At 38.1% G+C, this 22,184-nt stretch overlaps 1 long non-coding RNA gene across 2 annotated transcripts in view; it reads left to right on the forward strand.

The window, feature by feature from the left end:
• The window catches only part of LOC309849174, a 104,608-nt gene that overhangs the window by 40,902 nt on the left and 41,522 nt on the right, over positions 1-22,184 (forward strand). For both annotated transcript variants that reach the window (XR_014303548.1, XR_014303549.1), the window contains exon 4: positions 21,217-21,336. This is a non-coding gene — a long non-coding RNA (uncharacterized lncRNA). The remainder of the gene's footprint in view (positions 1-21,216; positions 21,337-22,184) is intronic.

Below are 22,184 nucleotides of genomic sequence, written 5' to 3' on the forward strand. Positions count from 1 at the left end.
ATTCTTCCAGAGAGAGAGAAATTTTGTTTCTCTGTACTGAAGCTGAAAACCAATATACATTTGGCTTTGTCTGATTTCAGAGAAATAATCTACACAGTGTTTTTCTTGTTTTCCTTTTCTTCAGAGAAACCCAGACACTTACTGCCATTGTTAAATATTCATTCTTGTAAGCATCTATGTGAAAATTTGCCAAAGCTTTGTGCAAACATACCAGGTAGTCTATTGGCTCATATCCCAGAAAACCTTCAGTGAAACAAGGTTAGTCAAATTGGCCTACAGACCAACCTAATGGGGGGAATTCTGGGAAACAGGCCACAGAAACTTCCTTATATATATAAGGAAGAAGTTAGAATGAGGCAATAGGGAACTTTGCTCTTCTCTTGATGTAACCGGTCTAAGACGGAGCCTTCCTGCAGTCTCTTACTTAACTCTGAGTGTGGCTAACAGATAAGCAAGCCAGAGAGCCCTTTTAATTATCAGATTTCCCATTTATTTCAGAAAATATAAGATCAATTTTCCATGCGATTCAATTGACTTACTGGGTTAATGCCCTTCGTGCCTTTTAATATATTCTTGTGCCTTTTTCTGTTACTCTTGATCTTCAAAACTGAAGTCTTTGTTTCACTTAGGGCTCTTTTGGGATGAAGAGCTGATCTAAACTAGTGAGGAATGGACCTTTATTTTCCACATCCTAAGTTCTTCACCCTAACTGAGTTAACAGAAATCAAAATAGACAAAGGAATCAGGGAAAACACATTTCAAATACCCTATCCTATTGGTTGATATTTATCAGAAGAGGCTATTAGATTTTCAAGTAAATACTGGTCTTGAAAGTGAATTCTATTTGAAAATATTCATAGGAAAATGTACTTTTGGTTTTTAGTGTTATCAACCATGTAAAAATTACAGTTGAGTACTTTTAGAACATTTTAACCAAACTGTCTTTGCCGGAAGTTTATAATCCTTTGCTCCCAAAAAGCACACTCGTTGTGTGAGTTCTTCTGGCATGATGATGTAGGATCAGGCAGTGATCTAGTAGCACAGCAGAAACAGAGCTTTCTGGATCCTGTGCACAGAGAGGAGCCAAGTGAAGCTTAACTTAGGTTGAAATATGCTGCAGTTACATTTGTTCCTGCTCTGTATGGTCAGCTCACTTCTGATCAGATGTGGAATCCTTGAGGAATTAAATCAGAATCAAACTTCCCACTAGAGAGCCTGTCCCAGTTAACGTGGCATGGACCCTAAGGGATGCATTGCCTGAGCTTCCCCTTGGCAACCACAGAAGTTCCTCAAAGGCCATTTGCAGGATAATGTGAGCAAGTAAATAGAAAAGAAGCATGGCTTGCATAGTACTTAGTAATATAAATATGACAATTCCTGTTGCTATTTTTGACTATTGCAGAAGTACAGTGGGAATAAGGAAGCATGGAAAAAGCAATGGCTTAAGTGTGCTTAGTTTTGGGGTGAAGGTAGAGATAAGGGTTGGTGCAGATAAAAATAAATGATTCTGTTGCCATGGTTTCCTTCTTTATAAATTCTTCTCAACATGAATTGCTGTTGTTGTGTTTAATTTTAGACTCATGCAGATTTTTGACAAATAAAAATTCCTATACATTTGAGAAATGGTTTTTCAAAAGCTGTAGGAAAGGTTTTCGACAGTCTGGCTTAAACATTTCTGAGCAAAATAACCTTCAGGGTTCTGGCTTTAGACAACTACCAAAGGAAAATGAATAAAGAGAATTAGAAGTTAGAGAACCATTAAGACTGGGTTAAGGTTAAGACTGTGTTTAACCTTCTGGTTAAAACATGAGTTAATATTATTGCAACATTTAAGGGCATGTTGAGTATTAAGGACTACCTCTCAGAACCATAGGAAGACAGGTCCCTCCGTTGAGATAGCTTTTTTGACAACCAGCTCATAAAGGATTATAGGTACAGAACATTAATTCAGATAAATATGCATTCATTAATATCAAAGTCCCTAATTGTGTTTTCAAAGTATGTGATATTACTTCAAATATGATTCGGTTTTCTTGAATAGGGAACCAGGAATCCTTGTAATTTATACCTGCTTTAAAATAGCTATGTTTCACTTTTTAAAAGTTCATAATAGTTATTTCAGATTTGGAAAACATAAATAAAAATGAAGAGTTGACTTTCCCAAAGGAATTATTTTTTCCTTATGCACTTATTACAGGGTGGTTTAAATAGTTCAATTCCCTACCATATTTAAAATAAGAGCTTATTTTTTAGTTATAATATAAAGAGAATTAAAATGTTATAGTGAGAAAATTTAAATACTTAACAATGGAAAAAAAAGAACAAGAAGGTCATTAAGGTTATAAAAGAATTTTTTTTAAGATTTTATTTATTTTTTTGACTGACAGAGATCACAAGTAGGCAGAGAGGCAGGCAGCAAGAGAGGAGGAAGCAGACTCCCCACCCAGTAGAGAGCCCAATGTGGGGCTCGATCTCAGGACCCTGGGATCACAACCTGAGCCAAAGGCAGAGGCTTTAACGCACTGAGCCACCCAGATGCCCCTATAAAATTTTTTAACAATACTTTTAACACACTTGACCTAATTTACCTAATATGCAGCAAAGCAACAACTGTAGAATATGCATTCTTTTTCAAAGAAACAACAAGTGCTGTTGATTTTAGCCATTCTAATAAGTCGTGAGACAATATCTCATTGTAGTTTTGGTTTGCATTTCTCTGATGATGAGTGATGTTGAGCGTCTTTTGTGTCTGTTGACCATCTGTATGTCTTGTTTGGAGAAATGTCTATTCATGTCTTCTGCCCATTTTTTAATTGGATTTTTTGATGTGAGTTGCATTAGTTATATATTTTGGATATTAATCTTTCATCAAATATATAATTTATAACTATCTTCTCCCATTCTGTAGGTTGTCTTTTGTTTCATTGATTGTTTCTTTCATTGTGCAGAAGCATTTTCTTTTGATATAGTCCCAATGGTTTATTTTTGCTTTTGTTTCCCTTGCCTCAGGAGACATATGTAGAAAAATATTGCTAGGGCCAATGTCAGAGAGATCACTGCCTGTGCTCTCTTCAAAAATCTTTATGATTTCAGGCCTCATATTTAGGTCTTTGATCCATTTTGAACTGTGTGTGTGTGTGTGTGTGTCTGTGGTATTAAAAAGCGGTCCAGTTTCATTCTTTTGCATGTAGCTGTCCAGTTTTGCCAACCCCATTTATTAAAGAGACTGTTTTTGTTTTTTTTTTCCCCCCAATTGTATATTCTTTCCTACTGGTGTAGTCAATAGGAAAAATAGTATGGAGGTTCCTCAAGGAGTTAAAAATAGAACTACCCCCAAAATGCAGAAACAGTAGTTCAAAAGGACTCATGCAACCCTGTGTTTATTGCTGCATTATTTATAATAGCCAGCTTATGGAAACAGCCCAAGTGTCCATTGATAGATGAATGGATAAAGAAAGTGGTGTATATATATATATATATATATATGTGTGTGTGTATACACACACATATATATATATACATTCATATATATATAGAGAGAGAGAGAAATATATTACTGAGAAATATTAATCAGCAATCAAAAAGAATGAAATCTTGCCATTTGCAATGACGTGCATGCAGATAGAGAGTATAATGCTAAGTGAAATAAGTCAGTTAGAGAAAGACAAATACCATATGATTTACTCTATGTGGTATTTAAGAAACAAAACAAGCAAAGGAAAAAGAGAGAGAGAAACAAGAAAACGAAGAAAGGGATTCTTTTTTTTTTAAGATTTTATTTATTTATATGACAGATCACAAGTAGGCACAGCGGCAGGCAGAGAGCGGGGAGGAAGCAGGCTCCCTGCTGAGCAGAGAGCCGGATGTGGGGCTCAATCCCAGAACCCCGGGATCCTGACCTGAGCCAAAAGCAGAGGCTTTAACCCACTGAGCCACCCAGGCACCCCAAGAAACAGATTCTTAAATAGAGAGAACAGATTGATGGTTATCAGAGGCGACATGGGTGAGAAGAGAGGTAAAATATGGGATGAGGCTTAAGGAGGGCACATGAAGTGATGAGAACTGGGTGATGTATAGCAGTGTTGAATCACTATATTGTACACCTGAAGCCAATATAACACTGTATGTTAACTATAATGGAATTAAAAGTTAAGAAAAAATTACTAAATAAAAAGGTTGAGGAAAAAAAAGAAAAGTAGAAATCAGTAACAGTCAAATCACTATGAAACCACCTTGTTTGGAAATTAAGTAATAGATCATAAAAAAAGAAACAGGAGCTTTTACAGCCTACGGGTGGGAGTCCAGATTTGTTCCATTATATTTGAGAACAGACAGGGTCTAATGAAACTAAAATATACATGTCCATTGATACAGCAGTTCCACTCCTAAGAAAGTACTCAAGAGAAATGCGTACATATGTTCAAAACACATGTTCAAAAAAGTTTATGGCAACACGATTTGAAATAGCCCAACCCTAGTTAGATCATTCCCCTCAAATGATCATCAAACCATTATAATGGATAATAGTGGCATATTCGTAATATGAATTCAGTATATTGTCATGTGAAGATGAATGAGCTGTTGATATCTGTAACAACTTGGATAATTATCAGTTTTGAGTAAATAATTCAAAAGTATACATCCCTTGTGATCTTGCCTGTATCAAGTTTTTCTATATAATTTGTGTTGATGGATATCAGGATAGTAGTTCCCTTTGGGGAAGAAGGAAATCGTGAATGACTATGAGAAGGGCAAAAGGGGGCCTTTGGGGTACAAGTAACGTTTTATTACTTGACCTGGGTTGTGATTAACCAATGTGTTCATTTTGTGAAAATTCATCAGGCTTTACTCAGAATTTACACAGCTTTCAGTATATATATTGTTAACTTGAAAACATGAGGCACATTATTTAAAATATCTTTAGTAATGGCAAATGATCCCTTCTTTGAGAATTTTACTCAATTTTTTGACAAAATCAAAGGTTATTTTTTTTTTGTAGTGTAAACATTTTATCTTAATTTCTTCAAATTTTTATTTAAATTCTAGTTAACATGCAGTGTAATATTGGTTTCAGGAGTAGAATTCAATGATTCATCACTTATATACAGCATCCAGGGCTCAGCACAACAAAGGCCCTCCTTAATGCCTATCACCCATCTAGCCCATCCCCCACACACCTCCATCATCAACCCTCAGTTTGTTCTCTATGTTTAAGAGTCTCCTGTGGGGGTTTTTTTCCCCTCACTCTCTTTTTTCTTCCCTCTCCCATCAAAGGTAATTTTGAAGCTGTTTAATGAATAATGAAACCAAGGAAGGGTAGTCTGACCAAAACGGAAATGCAATTATAATATAACGAGATTGATTCTTTTAAGAGACTGAGCAAATGGTCATAATATCATTTCAAAACACAATTTCCAAAAATTGTAATGAGTGGAAAACTGGTAGGAATAAGTGTAACGTATGCAATTGTGCTATTTGTTCACATAGGTATGAATGCATGTACTTAATCTGGTTTTCCAAGACAGCTTCTCTTTTTGACCATTTCAACAATCTGGTGAAGGAAGGGCAACGACTTTGTGAGGGCAGGTGTATTCTCATCCCATCATCTTAAGTTTCTTCCTTCGCCTTCTTGGAGGAGAGGTGGAAGCAGAGGTAGGAGACCCCGAAGTCAATGAGGCAAGGCTACATATGCGGGATAGTGCTAGAGGCTGAACTCGGCTGGGTCTTCTTAGTTCTGCCCACTTCCCAGTCTTGTGCATTCTGAAGAGTAATAATAGTATCTGTATCTCTTTTTATCTCTGAGCTGTTTGCTTATCTACACTACTCTGTTGTGCAACATAGCATGTCAAGCTTCCGATCTCATATTAAACTAATACACAATTTTTAATATTTGTAGGGCAACAATTTTAATGTTAGAAGAACTAGCAATTTTGTATCTAGGTTTGTGCCATCCATGCACAATAAAGTTAATAAGAGCATTATAAAAATCAATATTTTCCTTGCACCATTGTTTCTGATGCCTTATAAAATCAAGCTTTTATTTCTTGGTGAATTTATCTGATGCCATTATTTTGTCATGGGGAATTGTGCAGGTATTACAAGTGCAGAGTTCCTCTTTTAAAGTTGCTAACACATTTACTAGTGCTTGGGTGATACCCCAAGCTACTTTTGTTGATTATTCTGTCCTCAGAGAATTAGCTTAGGGCATAGACCTGTAACTTGCTTCCCTGCACAATGCATTTTACGTAGCGGACGATCAGCGGTATTTGTAGGAATGAATGAGTGAATGAATGAATGCTGTGGGTCACTAATTAGAGGAGAGACTCAGAGCATCCCGCTGCTTCAGAATCTTACCTAGAATATGAGGTATTTTCTCTGCCTTTTCTAAAAACATAAGCAGTTATGGTAGGCAGTGCCACTGTGCTCCTGATGCCGCGCGTTCAGATATATGCAGATGATTATTATTATTTCAGAAAATAATGTTATCTTGGATTTCTTATGATGGGTGGGGGAAGATAATCTTTATTCTTTATCTTTCTTGTGCTATGTTTACAATTATGAGTTTAAAAGAAAAATGGTAGCATATGTTTTTATATATTTATATGTCTAAACAATTTTTACGTAACTTAGAGACTTCTTTCTCCAGCACTTCATTTTTCCCCAAATTTAGCTTATCCATCCCCCCAGTAAAGAAATGGCCAACTCAAAGGATTGTGAAGGCAGTATTTACTGAGGTAAGAGCTATGGGCAGGGTTAACATGGAGCCGTCCTACGATGTGGAGAACCCACTTAACATACAACCCAGCAGTTGTACTCTTGGGCATTTTTCCGGTAAAAAAGACTTGTGGTCACACAGAAACCTGTATACGAATATATGAATGTATATGAAGGTTATTCCTAGAGGGCAGAGCAAGGCAGAAAAAGGCAGAGAACTGACCTGGGACCAAGGAGCAAGGGGCAAATAGGGAAAAAGGCCATCTCTGCCATATGCGGATACTTTCTTTTAGTATTTACCAGAGCCAGATTTTTCTTTATTTCTCTGAAATTTTCACTACACTTTTTTTCAGTTGTGTATGTATACTTCCGCTTGGCTAGGTCTGTGATCGGTATTTTTCTGTTCAACATAAACCTCTGTTTATAGTTTGTGTTCAGTAAACAAACACCATGTAAACTGCATACATTTTGTTTCTTAAGTTTTAATTAAAAGTATTTATCAAGGGGCGTCTGGGTGGCTCAGTGGGTTAAGCCACTGCCTTCGGCTCAGGTCATGATCTCAAGGTCCTGGGATCGAGTCCCACGTCGGGCTCTCTGCTCAGCGGGGAGCCTGCTTCCTCCTCTCTCTCTCTCTCTCTGCCTGCCTCTCTGCCTACTTGTGATCTCTCTGTCAAATAAATAAATAAAATCTTTAAAAAAAAAAAAAAAGTATCAATCCCTCATGATAAGCAAAGTATTGTGGTTAAGTCTTGCCAGAGATACAGTTAACAGTGAAGCGGGGTAGGGTTCCCTGACCTCAAAGTTATTCATAATCCTGTACAGAAGTTAGAAATAATTACCCAAAAATGCAGACACGTGGAACAACTGCAAAGGAAGGAGTGCTGTGTCTTCAATCAGATTAAAATTCTAAATCGCAGTTTTGACTACAGACTCCACATATAACGCTAAATTTCCATCACAGTTGTGCAAATGTCTGCATTGCAATTGCAGTGAAAGAGGTGCTCCTTCCTGATCTTCCACGGAATGTAGTTAATAGAGTCTTGTACCAGCTTTGTGTTTCTGAGGCAATTTAGTTTTCTTCCACTTTCTATCCTTTTCTTAAGGACATGCAAGGTGGTGGCTCGGGCTGCGCAGTCCTCTTGTCCCTTTCACATGCTGCAGCGGTATCTGAGCTACATCAGCCCTTCACCCTTCATCCCTGACCAAGCCTTCTGCTATTTTTCTGCCTCTTCCCAACATTTGCAAAGAAACTCACTTAAAATTTGATTATTCCTGTCAGAAAAATAGAAAAGATTATGTATATCATCTATCAATTTTAGAAATGAAGGCCACATAGGACATCAGTGTGACATGAAAGCGTACCTTTCCATTTAAATTATGATTTTTTTGTGTAGCAGGAAGGATTCAACTGGGATTGTACTGAATGAAATAAATATAACCAACTTTGCAGTATTTCCATCTGTGAAAATGAAAACAGATCTGCATATCCTCTAAAATATTTATTTAGGCTTTTCCCCAAAAATGGTGTTTTCTTGCACTTGATTGTCGCCAGCGAATATAAAAAGTGATAGCTTTTTCTAAAGGCTGGAACTAAACAAGAATTCCTATTAAGCAGCAAGAATCCAATAGTCATTGTTCTTTGTACTCAGTTGCCTTGCACAATGACTTTTAATTTGCCTGATTGCTACTTTTAAAAAGAGGAAGAATCTGACTTACAATCAACATGATTTACTCAGTCTTACCAAAAACATTAATGAATAATAAAGTTTGGTTTCAATAATTTATACAGTATGAAGATGTCAAAAACAGTTCAAATTCTACTTGAAAATAGATTTACTTGACAACCCAGTCTAAGTAGTACATATATTTTGAGTCTATTCGTTTTTAATAAAAGATAGTAGATATTTTAATCACAGTGTCTCCGCAGAATAATACCACTATTTTGCATTTTAAAAGAATCTTTATCTTGAAAAAGTTTGCATATCTTCCATCTCATTTTATCCTAATCCAGAGGCAGTAGAAATCCGTCCTGCAGATGAAGAATTGAGACCGAGACAAATGATTTGTTGTCCAAAGTGACATCTGCACAAGAGGCTGGCTGTGTGTGAACTCAAGACCCTAACATCCAGCGCAGCTCACTCAGGGTGGTCACAGCGCTGAAGGAGGCAACACGCCATGAGTAACAGAAAAGCTCACGTCTGCCTCTGCTCTGGGCAGCTGGTGGTCACTCCCAATCTAAAGAAGGCTGCCACAGGCTGGCTTTAAAATTAGAAAGTCAGGAAGTAGCTAGAAAGGGCTTGGGCTTGTTTTCTGGGGTAGGCGGAAGTAGCGAGGATTCCTCCTAGCAGTATACTAAATTTTTCATTCCAAAATGACAGCTTTCTAAAGGAAATAAATAACCCCTCCATGCTGCACGTTTCCAGAGAGCCCTGTGGGAAAGGAACTCCAGCCCAGGGCGGGATGCGGCGGACAGGACAGGCTAGGGCAGGGGGTCGAAAGGAAAGGGACAGTGAGAGACACAGAGCCTGATGGTAGATGAGGGACAGTGAGAGAGACAGAGCCTGATGGTCGATGGTGAGGACACAGGGCTGGGTAAGAAAAGAGTGGCGTTTAAAGAGGGGGATCTTAAAAAGATTGCGAGGAAAGCTAGAACAAAGCCCTTACATTAACACTCCTTGAAGATGAAGATACTGCAGCAAAAGCCTGTAAGCCTTCCAACGAGAAAGGTACGGTTTGTGATTAACTCACAAACGAGGAAACAGAAAGATTTACGTCCGCTAGCAAGCAGCCTATCTGTAAACACGCGAGCTAAAATGTTTAATCACTTCTTCAATGTCCATTGTACCCAGTAGTTCCCTTTTTGTTACAAATCCCAAAGAGGTAACTTCAATCTGTTAGCCTTTGCCAAGCTGCGGGTGCTGGGTGGCCTCGGAAACAAAGCCGCAGCCAACTCATTTCAAGGAAGAGAAATGAAAAGTAACATCAAGTCCAGTGTTTGTGGAGCTGGACAGCTTTGGAGAGGACTCAGTTGCCAGCTCCAGGCTCCTTTATCTCTTTCGTCTCAAATGAGGAAGAAAAACCTGTTCTCCCTGACTGCATTCCTTCTAAAAAAAATTCCTTTCTCATACCCAGATGGTGCCCTTTGAACTTAAAAGCTAGAGAACTTTGTTCACCACTGTAAATCGTCCCCACGGCCATGTTGCTTTTCCATTTAGCTGCCAAGCTGGGGAGAATTGGCAGTTATACCGGACAATTAGCACTTTGAAATATTACACCACCACATATGTAACAGGTTAGCACAGTGCCTGGACAGGAGAGCACGCCACAAATGTTAGTGCCTTCCTTCCCTCTGGGCGCTCAACGAGGCAAGGTCTGTTTGCACTTCGACCACTGAGATGCAGGGAAAGGAGAATGGGGAAGTTGGTGTCTGATGTCCTAACAGGGATAGATGCAGAAAAAAAGAAAAATATCAGAGAATGTGACTGGACCCTTCTTTCAAAACTCAGTTTTAGATTTATGGGTCATTAAGCAAACCCTGAAAAAAATCAAAGGGAGAAAAAGGACAACAGGAAATGGAGATACTAATATTGAAACCCCTGAAAACAGTCAATCACGTTTATCTCTGGTTGTAAAACAATCCACACTCTAAAATCTCACAGCCCAAAGTATCATAGACACTAACCAAAGACCTGTTAGTGGACTCTTTATTAATCATTAGGGATGGTTATAATTTTTCCCTAGCATTTTATTTAATACAATTCAAAATGTTGCCACCTAGAAGAAATAAGTAAAAGCAGGACTGTTATTTATATAATCTGTGAAAATAAGCACTAACCCACTCCTCTAGTCCCTGAATAAAACCAGACATATGGTGGGTATTAAAAAGCAAATGTAGTCTATCGCAACTTCATAAATTTTCTTTTTTTTTTTTCATGGAAACTCTCACTTAAAAAGAATTTCTCTGCTTCAGTCTTCTTTTAAGAAATGAATTCTCTAAAACACTGCACACCCCTTCAGAAGTCCTTAATCCAGAGTAAAATGACTTCTAAAAGTATTCAGATTAACTTGGGAGTAATATGGCAGTTTACTAAGAAGTTAGTTAGTGGACCTTTCCATAATGGTTTCCTGACCAAAGGAGACAATTACCTCTAGCTTTACCCTGAGCTAATAAGTCAGGAGAAATTTGAGCCAGTGTTTACAGAGGACATACATAATCCGGATTGTTATACCAAAAAAAAAAAAAAAAAAAAAAAAAAAAAATTGCATTGGGCTTGATTGAGCTTTCAGTTTAATGAAAAGAAGACTAGACAGGAGTCAAAAGTTGTGTTAGTCTTAGTTCTGTGAATGTGGACATTATCTCTCTGAATCTCACTTCCCTCATCTACAAAACAGATAAAAGAATCTATTGTGCCTGTCTCTATATGGGAAGATTTCACAGCTATCATCAGATAGGCATTATTATTCACAGTCACGTGGTATTCATTTAACAAACATATTTTGAGAGTTTCTCCTTCCAGAGGGATTTATTCCATGTGAATATTTATTATCATTAGGTGTAGCCAAAATCTCTGATGTTTCTGGAAAAAATAAGAAGGATTAAATCTCAGGTATTACAAAGCTCTCTTTATTCCTCTGACCTCGAAGCCCTTAGTTCTGGAAGTCCTGCCTATCCTCTCCATGCAGACTGCTTGATCTCACTTGGGGTAGGGAAAAAGATGCTTCTAAATTTAGTCTAAGTGGATTTAACATATGGCATCATACCTTCCCTGGGTCAAGAGGTCCAGTGTTTCTGGAAAGCTAGAAAACAGATTTTGCTGGGCAGTAGAAATTGGAGAAGGCAGACCATTCAACTATTTGGAGAAAAACAGTGACTTGAAGATTTGTTTTTTTTTAAGCTAAATTTCTAAAAGAAAGCTATGCCCTAATGCTAAAAGGCATCTTGATTTAGGCCTTTGAGAGATTTCCCTGATGGCATCTAAGACATATTAAATTATTTGGCATCTGGTACCTGTGTCAAATGGACTCTACTCCAAGAGAGTTAATCAGGCTTGGACCTGGCAAATTATCCTTATTGGATTTGAGGATAAAAATAAATAGAAGCACAAGGAGTGTTAGAATAGGGGTTTTATTTTCCAAAGCCAAAGGGTCAAAGTCAACAAAAAGGCAAACGAAAAGGAATAAGGAAGAAAACAGTGAAACTGAATAAGACTTTTAAGTTGGGAATAATTTTTAATAAAGAATGTGGTTCAAACCTTACAAATTTCCTAATAACAAAGACGTATCCTTACTTTTAAGTGAGCATGGTGGCCTTTGTAGTAGCAAATGACAGCGGTGTGTATTTCCGTGAATTTTAAATACCCAGGAGTAAGAGACGGGTATGATCTACCATATTTCCTTCTTGCTTAAGTAAGACATAAGGATTGAAAAATACCCAGCACATGCTTTTATATCTGTCATGGGATATCCACAATTACTAGCATTCCTATAAGGGTTTTTTTTTTTTTTTTTTTTTTTTTTTTTTTTTCTGAGTTGAACCAGAGGTATAAAGGGAATCCGGAAAATAGCAGCTTTAGAGACTAGAGTAGTATAAAACCCAAAATAAAGGTGTATATTTGGGTCTGTGCAATGAAATGACTGCGGTAGGTGCCACTGTAAACTATGTGAATACTGCCATCTAATGCGTTGCTTAGAATCAGCAAGTGCATCAGAGATTATGCTGGAAAGCAGGGGAAACAGAAAATACCCACCTAATTAGAAATGCTGTTCTCAGGATTTTACTTTACATTAAATTGAATCCTGTATTTAAATAACTCATAGCTCATGTACTTTATTTTTCAGCACACTAAAAAGAGTACTGATTTTTCCAAAAACCAGCTAGCCCTATCTCTTCTCATTTCCAAAAAATAGATTTTGTTGTTTATTTGTTTTACCAGTATTGTGTAGCAAAGAGTATTTAAATTAAGACATTTTCTATCGAAGGACTGTTTCTGTCTAAGGACTATTTTGTGGCTTGGAGAAAATAATCAAAACCTATCAATTTAAAAAATTAAAAAAGCTAGAAAAGAGCCAACAATGTGTCTTTCCTCAATGTGAGATGTGATTAAAATGTCAGATGTTCTATTGGAAGCTATCAATCCTGTATCCACCATGGCCATTTACCTTGTTTCAAGACCACTTAGAAAATTTTTTTTGGAAAAACTGTTTACCATGAAGAAGGTAAAAGAAGCATCTCTCTCTCTTTCTCTCTTTTTCTCTCTCACACACACATACATATACACACACACTAGCAAAACTATCATAACTCCTCGTCTTTGGATAAAGAATATTTGGGTATTAAGTAAAGGTGTTTGAACTTCTTATGTTGACATTTTGTTGAATGGGTTTACTAAAACTTCAAATGATTCTCACAAAATCGTTTATATACAATCTACAGGCAAGTAAATTGGAGGACTCCTGTATTCATTGGTTTTGCTGCCAGGAAATAGTTGATGGTTATCTGACTGCAACAGTTCCCACCCCGGAGAAACTGAAAATCAAATTTACAAAGAAAAGATGAGTAGGGGGCCATGGGCTAAAATAGAGACAATGTGGTAAATTTGGTAAGTTTGGGGAAAGTGGGGTGCTCTAAACTTCCCACCTCAGCTGGGGTCAGTCCTTTATGTTAGTGGAAGATGTGTGCGGGTCTAGGATTTAAAGGCAGGTGTTTACATCGACAGTGGCAGACTGTTTAGAAAATAATTGCATTTGTACATTTGTTAATTCACTCAGTTTGCTGAGCTGAGACCCGTGAGGGATGGAGAGATCAAGTGAGGGGATGTTCCAGTGTTTTAAAACTTAACACCAGTAAGAGAAAGAAGACAACTTCACAAATACATAATGTCTGACTGGCTTTGAAAAGGCTTTAGTAGTTCACAGAGTAGGCGCTCGGTAATTATTTATTTTGATGTTTGCATGTGTGGATAATCATTTGGATTAATAAATAAGTGAATTGTGAATCTGTTCCATAGAGGGGTTATGGAAGTTCAGAGAAAAGACAAGTTCTGTTAATTTGGGTAAGCTAAGGGACACCTGGCTGGTTCAGTCCTTAAGCATCTGCCTTGGGCTCAGACCCAGGGTCGTGGAATGGAGCCTGCTTCTCCCTCTCTCAGTCCCCCTGCTTGTGCTTCCTCTCTCTCTCTCTCTTTCTCTCTCTCTCTCTCTCTGTCAAATAAATATTTAAATAAATAAACTTAAAAAAAATTGGGGTGAGCTAAGAAGTGAAGAAAAGATACAGGGGGTTAAGAAAAAAAAAATAGCATCATTATGCTTAATAGCCAGAGGAACCCAAAGGTCCATCAACAGGTAAATGGATAAATAAGACGTAGCCTATCTATATAATAGAATATTAATTGGACATGAAAAGAAACCAAGGAGTAATACATGCTGTCACACCGATGAAACTCCAAACCATTGTGCTAAGTGAGAGAAACTAGATGTAAAAGGTCACTTACTCTATGATTCCATGTATATGAAATGTCTAAATCCATAGAGACGAGAAACAGATCGATGGTTGCCAGCGGCTAGGAGGAGTGGGGGTTATGAAGTAACTGCTTAATTGGTATGGAGTTTCCTTTTGGAGTAATAAAAATGTTGTGGAACTAAAGGAGAGGCACATGCACACCATCGTGAGTGTACCAGATGCCGCCACATTGTTCACTTTAAAATCATTAATGTTCTGTCCTGTGAATTTCACCTCAGTGAAAAATGTATTAGGAAGAGGGCAGAATAAGGAAAATGTCAAGTAAGTCAGATCATTTTATTCACTGCCATTAGGATGGGCGTGTGGGGAAGAGAGACATGATCACATCTGGGCCCAAAGTCTGAAGTAGCTACAGCGTGTACTAGAGATTGGATGAAGTAACAGGAAGGAGGAATCCATAAAATGCCAGACTATGCTGGCGGCCACAGCAATGCCAGACTAGATGTCAGATATTGAGGAAGTGGTACCGTATCTTCAAACCAATTTGTCTGGTCCATGGACAGTGGACTATAATTTGCAAAAAAAAATTGTTCCAGTTATTTTTTTTTTGTAATTGAATGCTGTTGCCTAAATCGACTAAGAATACAGGTGGCATAGACCTCACTGAGAAGCAGCATAAAAGGTTATTGCATTCGTTCACATGCACAAGTTCTCGAAAAAGCAGTCATGACTGTAGGCACATTTTAGTATACGTCTCTGAAAGTTTCATGTATTTATACCCAATTTCTTTTCGAGAAGAACAAAAGCATTCCCTTAGCAAATATTTACTGAGTATTCACGGTGTATAGATGCGGACTTCATAAAGGTAAACAAGTTGAGTTTATAATCTAGTGAACCATAAGTCAACAGGGAATAATAATGTAATTAAAGGGTCAAGATGAGGGTAAGTTCAGTCAAAACCAGATAGGGGAGAAGTCACCTAAAATGTATGAGGATGATGGCCCGTGGGGTTGGGGTGGAGATGGGAGTGTGAATGATGTTGGACTTGAGAAATGCATCCTTAGAAAAAGTCAGGGAACAAGAAGTCAGAGGGACAAGACCTACTGAGAAGGGCAGGGTTGTGAGAAGAAACACCTGCGTTTGTTTTCAAGACACCTGTAAAATAGTGAGAGGAATGTTTCTACATCCGTGAGCTTGCTACCAAGGGGGAAGGAAATGACTGTTTTTATTGCTTTTACCTGAAAACCAACAGGTTTTGTCCTACAAGTGACAGAAGTTATATTTATGTCAACTAGAAAGATGGTCCTCCATTTTCAGGCCTCACAGCTGCCTACTCGGGCTCTCAGCAGGGGTGCTGAGCTGGACACCAGGTTGGGGAGCCCTCACCTCTAACCATCCCATAAAAAGTCTTCCCTGCAAGGGGATATTATTCAGCCATTAAAAAGTGGGGGGTGAGGGGATCCTCTGCCATTTGCAACATCCTGGATGAACCTGGAGGACATTGTACTAAGTGAACTAAGCCGGGGCAGAAAGACAAATACCGTAGGATCTCACTTATACAGGGAATGTAACAATGTCGGAACCAGAGAGTAGCCCAGTGGTTACCAGAGACTGGGGCCTGGAGGAAATGGGGAAATGTTAGTCACAGCATACGGACTTTCAGCTATAAGGGGATTAAGTTCTGGGGATCTAATGTACAGCATAGTGACTGTAGTTAATACTGGGATTTATAATTGAAATTGCTAAGAAAGTAGATCTTAAATGTTTCTACCACGCAAACAAAACATGGTAACTGTGTGAGATGATGGATGTGTTCCCTTGATCATAGTCATCTCACAGTGTCTGTGTAAGTTCAGTCATCCCACAAATAGATACAACATTCACTTGTCAGATGTATTTCAATAAAGCTGAGATTTTTTTTTTAAGTCCTAATCCATTCTCTGATTCACATTTGCTTCCCGTATTGTTTAATAATGTTGAATGTACAAAAGGATTTTTATCTGGTCCATTTTGATGGTTGTATCCAATTAGATTTCTATCTTTTCACTATATTGACTTGCTTTTAATGTTCTAACTAATGAGAACTGTTTTTGTGTGTTTCTTATATTTTACATTTAAATGAGGAATGAGGAGCAAAATGTCGTTGAATATGATGAACAGCTTTCAGTTCATACAAATTAATCATTTTATGTGTAAGGGTTTTGTTTTTTTTTTTTTTTTCTTTCACCAAGCCTCCTTAGCATGGCAATATATTAGGGGGGAAAGGTTAGGTTGAAAATTTCTAAATGCCTTCTTTTAGAAAGATACCTCTAAGTGACTCCTTCTGGGGAAGTTTATCCAAACCTCTGACATCTTTTTCATTCAGCCTCTAAAACCTCACTCTGCCATTGGCTATGGCCATGGTATTTATGGTGTTAACTCTTGTTTATTTACTTCCTGACTTATGTGCAATTGAAGCTAGGTATTAGCACAGTCCCCTTCATATGCTGTAAATGTGGATTGTGGATGGTTTATTTGCTGTCATTTTTTTTATGTATGGTTTTTCAGAGAAGATGTAGGGAGATCTGGATTTAAATAGCCACCATTCGCCTATAGAAAACTGCATGTTCTTAAAAACATGATAAAATTCTGCATTCTAAGTTTTACCCCTGAACTGAGTGAGGAATACTTTATTCTGAATTGCTTTATAAACTTACAATATTCAAACATAGCAACTTTAAACCAAAATATTTATTCCAAAACTACTGTGAGCTACCTGTTGCTGACTTTTTGGGATACACAATTACTACAGCAATAGCTGTTTATAATTGAGATCAGTTGCAACATAATGTAATGAGTAGGCTTAGAATTAAATAGCCATTCCTAGTTCCCAAGTAGAAAATGTATTTATAGAAACCTCCTAAAGGTGAGAATTATCTCAACCAAGACAGAAGCTGCAAATCATATATTATTCCAAGTGCTTTAAAAAGTAATTCTTAATTTGGTTGGTTTTTTTTTTTTTTTTTTTTTTTTTCAGTTCTTTTTCCTTCTCCCCCACCCCCACCTTTCTCTTCAATTTCCTTTATTCTAAATATCTATCCTAATTCTCCAAGAGACCCTTAAAACTTCCCTCCCAACCATTATATCTCTTTAGTCAGATATTAGAAATCCCAGTTGGGGAATTGTTCATTTCCATGGGGTTTATTGACATTTTTTTTTTAATTTGGAAGTTGTTCTCACTTATAAAGAGATGAGGAAGATCTGTTATATTAGGAATGAATGGCTGCAGTCTTGTAAGCCATATATATGGAAGCATTAACGTGAATGTAAAATACCAGATTACAGCCTCTCCATCCATCATCATCTATAAGGAAATAGTTTCTGTTTCACAAACACACCCACTAAGAAATTTACGTTCCAAAAATACTTAGTTACATTTCTGTGAAATGTTTGAATATTCTGTTGTATTTCCTACTTTTGACTAACGCTCTTAGAGAAAAATACCTTGAGCCTGCCTACTTCATTTTAGATAGTGCTAAACAGAGTTAATGCCACTTAGCTACTCACAGAAGATCTATGCTTACTGAGGAGTCCTAGACCCAGCCACATGTCAGCATTACAAAAGACAGGGAGTTCCCTGTCTAGGAGAAGCTCCAGTTCTTCTTTCTGCTTTTATTCATCAGGCCGATCCCGCTCTTTGCCATTGCTGATCTGGTGTCTCGATTTCTGCTTCCTCAGTTGCCCAACTTCTTCCTCAAATGTTGACGATATACTAACAGTTACAACCCAAATGCTTCCAAGCCTGCTTCTCCTTCAGAATTATTTTCCCTCTGGTCTATTTGGGGAAAGTGAAGCTGTTTCACATCAATTACTGAGTCATTTCCCCTTGGCACCTGTTTCCTTACCGTATCTGAGACCTCTACTCTCTCAGTTGGCCTTACCCACCCATTCACACCCAGAAAGTCCTTAAATCAAGGGAACATGTACTGTTCTGTACTGGAGGTTTTGAACAAACCACTTAAAATTAAACATTCCACCCTTCAAGTCCATCAGTGATCCCCCTTTCTAGAGAAAGTTTACCCTTCGACTCGGGCAACCTTCTACCATATTACAAGGCCTCATCTGTTTCTCACTTCTGGCAGCTTCCACCGTTCAATTTCTCTTCATTTTATTTGCAGACAGTCTTCTGTTTAGCTGTCTCCTTCCAAATCATAGAAACATTAGATCCCGAGGTCAGACTGTTAAATATTTTCTTAAACAAAAGTCTCCAGAGAAAAATTATGTCACTTTCTTAGGGGCAAAAGCAGTTATGTTATTTGTAACTTTAACTAGCGTATGTTTTCCTCTTTGTTACTTTGTTTTATTCAAAAACAGCTAATGCAGTCCTTCATGTCAGGGTCATAATAACCAAAGATAGTCCATGAATACCGGCAAGCTTTAGAAGTGCTGTTGCAAGAAAAAAGATTTATAATAACCTAACTCGAGGTCATAGAAGATACAACAGTGATGAAAGAATTAAGATACTCATTTTCTGTTTTGATATAAGCCAGTTCAGAGATGGGGAAAAAAAAAAGCTTCTCTTTTCCTATTTCCAAGCTGGAGCAATGCAGAAACTTTACACTGACTGTGACTAAGTCATTAATTGAACAGTACGCTAAATAAATTAAATAAGCAAGTGCCTTGTAAAAGTACAAGGCAATCATGGTTATGATTAGGGAAGCTGAGGTGCGGAACACCCAGAGAGAAATCTGACGGAAGTATTAAAGACTCCATATGTGGCCCACCTGGCGGGGAAAGAAATCTGGAGAAGCAGTCAAGTGAATAAATCAGAAAAGTAGATCAAAAAGAAAGTCTGTGAGATCAATGTAAGTGAATTAGAAGAAAAGAATAAAAAATGTTTTCTATAATATGACCAAAATCCTGAATGACCTAGAATGTAAGATAACAACATCTAAGGAGAAACAGCCAAATGGACCCAAGAGTCTATTTCCTGGATGTAATTAGTCTTTTGATAAGTTGTGCTAAAGTATAGCCGTCAATCTTAATATGGGTCCTTGGTAGCAAGCAAGAGAAATCAACTCAAATTTAACCAAGAAAAAAAAAAAAGAAAAACAAAAAAGAAAGAAAAGGAAGAAGAAGGAAAGAAAGAAATTACTGATGGATAGCCAGCATTTCAAAGACTTAAGTGGAGGCTGCTTCATTGGAAGAAGGAGGCAGCTGGAGAATGAATCTTAGGAATGGACAGCAGCTCAGAAAGGGAAAGAAACCCAAGTCCCACCAATGAAGACTCTGATGAGCTATTCCCTTGTTAACAGCAATCCCAATGTGCGTCCAAGATGAACTTCTCTAATACTTCCACTGCTACTGTGGAAAATTTCTCACCAGTTGCTTTTCCCCTTAAGTTTCAACAGTTCAAAAACCCAGGCACAAGCATTTATTTACTGACGGGGCCTCTGTCACATGATCACTTCTAGGGAGAGGGAGAGAGAGTAATTTACCAGGTCTCTTAGCACAGCTCACAGACTTAGGCAGGAGTGGTTTTCTTCAAAAACAGAAGCCTCTTCTCCAACCTCCCACCAAATCAGACACACCAAATGGCCTCCACAAATACTGACAGTGCTATCGATTTTAATTTAATTGTATTAATAAATGGTAATAGCTAGAATTCAGTTTTCCTGATTGATCTTTCCCTCACAAAAAAAAAAAAAAAGAAAAAAGAAGAAAAGAAAGAAGTGGGGAGATGGGAGCCCCAGAGGCAGTGGAGGAAGGGGGCAGTCATGTTCGAGGCAAAACATGATGGCTCTTAAATCCAGGATTTAAGTCCCATTATAACATTTACTATCTTTGAACTTGGGTAAATTTGTAACATACAGCTTCGTATTGGTGGTAGTTAAAATGGAAATGAGAATGCTATTCATCTCATCAAGTTTCTCTGAGGATGAAATTGTGAAATGCATACTAGTTGCTGACTGCATTGCCCAAGAGGAGAACAAGTACTCATAAAATGCGAGCAACCCCTCCCGCTTAGACCGTGGAGCTCCGCTGCCCTCCCCACACAGTGGGGCAACGTCTGCATTGCAGGCACAGCCATTCTCAACAAATTCTTGATATTTCGATTTCTCTTCCTCCTAATGCTGAGGAGAACCCTGATGTAAGCCTTCTGCAGCCAGTGCTTTTGACTGCTTTTCTGAGTGGTCTCATCATCTCCCTTTATCATGAGCCTCCATCTCAGGCTGCTAACCTGTAAAAAAAGGAATTCTGTGTTTTTCTGTATTCTTGAGTTCCATATTGGGTTGAAAAAGAAAAGTACCTCCAGAGCCCTTTATAGGACAAGAGCCTCCTCGCCACAAATCTTTAGTTCTCCTGTGGCTGGATTTCACAGCCATGAACATGAGCTTAAAAGCGTGATGATCTTGACTTTCATTCAAGCTCTATCACTCATAAGGTGTGTGATCTTAGGCAAGTTACTTACCTTCCCTGGGCCTCATTGGCATTACCTGTTTAATGAGGGGGTGATGAATATGCACATAAAAATGCTTTTGATTATTACCTTGGTGACTGTTCTTAAACTGTGAGTAGGTAGAAGCTTCTAGCAGGACACTGTAATAAAAAAGGCTCTACACCTGGCCCTGATTTTCTCAGAAGTTGCAGAAAGAAAGTAAGGGAATATATAACAGAGACTCTTTAAGAAACTAAGATTAAGATCACTCTATTTAGGTACTTTATAAAATCATCATAAGACCGATGGGGAGAGAGCTTTCCTCCAGTCATGTCAACCAGGACTCTCTGGGTCATAATGGAAGGTGCAACCACAAGGCGGCAGTAAACAGGGCATTACTGTATTGAATCTCACAGCAGGATTGTGATTCCATCACAGGATAGCAGAATCTCAGTCTCTGCACAAACTATTCTATCCAAGTAGCTGGTCCCAACCCTGTGGTTGATGGTGGAATGATTTGCAAAGTATTTCAAAAACACTAGTCTCCAAACCTCATCCCCAAAAGTCTAACGTGTAACTGGATGAAAGGGGGAGAGAGATAATTTAAAATATAATTTTGTTTCAGAAAGAAAGGAGGAGAGAAAGGAATCACTGTCCTGGGAAGTTACTGTTCAAAGACATTCAAGTCATTCCTCTGCTTCCTAGAAGTGCCCTGAAATCTGTGCAGGAAAAATGAAACTCCTAGGTAAGTTCTTGTTAGTTCTGGTGTTCATGTATTGAATAGTTCAAGACCTTTACAATGAAGAAACTTTTCCTAGAGTTTAATCTAAAGCCCTCCTGTTGAAAGCTAAGCTCTGTTCTAGTGTTCAGCTCAAAGGAAACAAGAACTGCTCACAAGACTCAAATTTTACCCTTTTCTATCCTTGAAGTGTCACCTCAGTTTACGTAAGTGAGTTTCTTTTGTGCTTCATGCAACAGATTTGCCATTTCTACTGATGTTTATTGTGAATGAGCTCACAAGCCACTCAGGGCAGTACCTTCTTGTTTCCTAAGCCAAATTTTGTTGTCGGAGCAAGCTTCCCTGTCCCGAGGGCCATTATGGGAATGGAATGGCAGCCCCTAACATTTGGCCTCCACTCAGAGCAACCATTACACTGGCTTGGGGCCACAGGAACCTGGTAGTAGCCTGACTTCATCACACCTTTCTGCCAATCCTGGGAAATGAAAAATGAGTGTTTGGCAATCTTCAGTCTGACTCAGTATACATTTAAGCCAGGGTATAAAACATAATAGTCACTGTTACTGAGCATCTAGTATATGCCAAAGATGTTGTAACAATTACAGGAGAAATTTATGGGCAGAGCACACTGTCAGGAACATAGTAACCTCAATAAATGGTGACTAGTATAGGCATTATTGCTGATCCCAAAAGTGGCCGTGAAAGGGTGATGTGATTATTCTCTTTTTACAAGGATGAAATCAAGGTTCAGAAAGGTTCCATAACTTGCCCAAGGTTACACTGTGCATAAATGGAAGAGCAGCCATTTAAACACAGGGCGATGTTTTAACAGTAGAGCCTTGCCCAGGATTGAG

The sequence above is a fragment of the Mustela nivalis genome (assembly GCF_964662115.1).
Source record: "Mustela nivalis genome assembly, chromosome: 15".
Lineage (NCBI taxonomy): Eukaryota > Metazoa > Chordata > Mammalia > Carnivora > Mustelidae > Mustela > Mustela nivalis.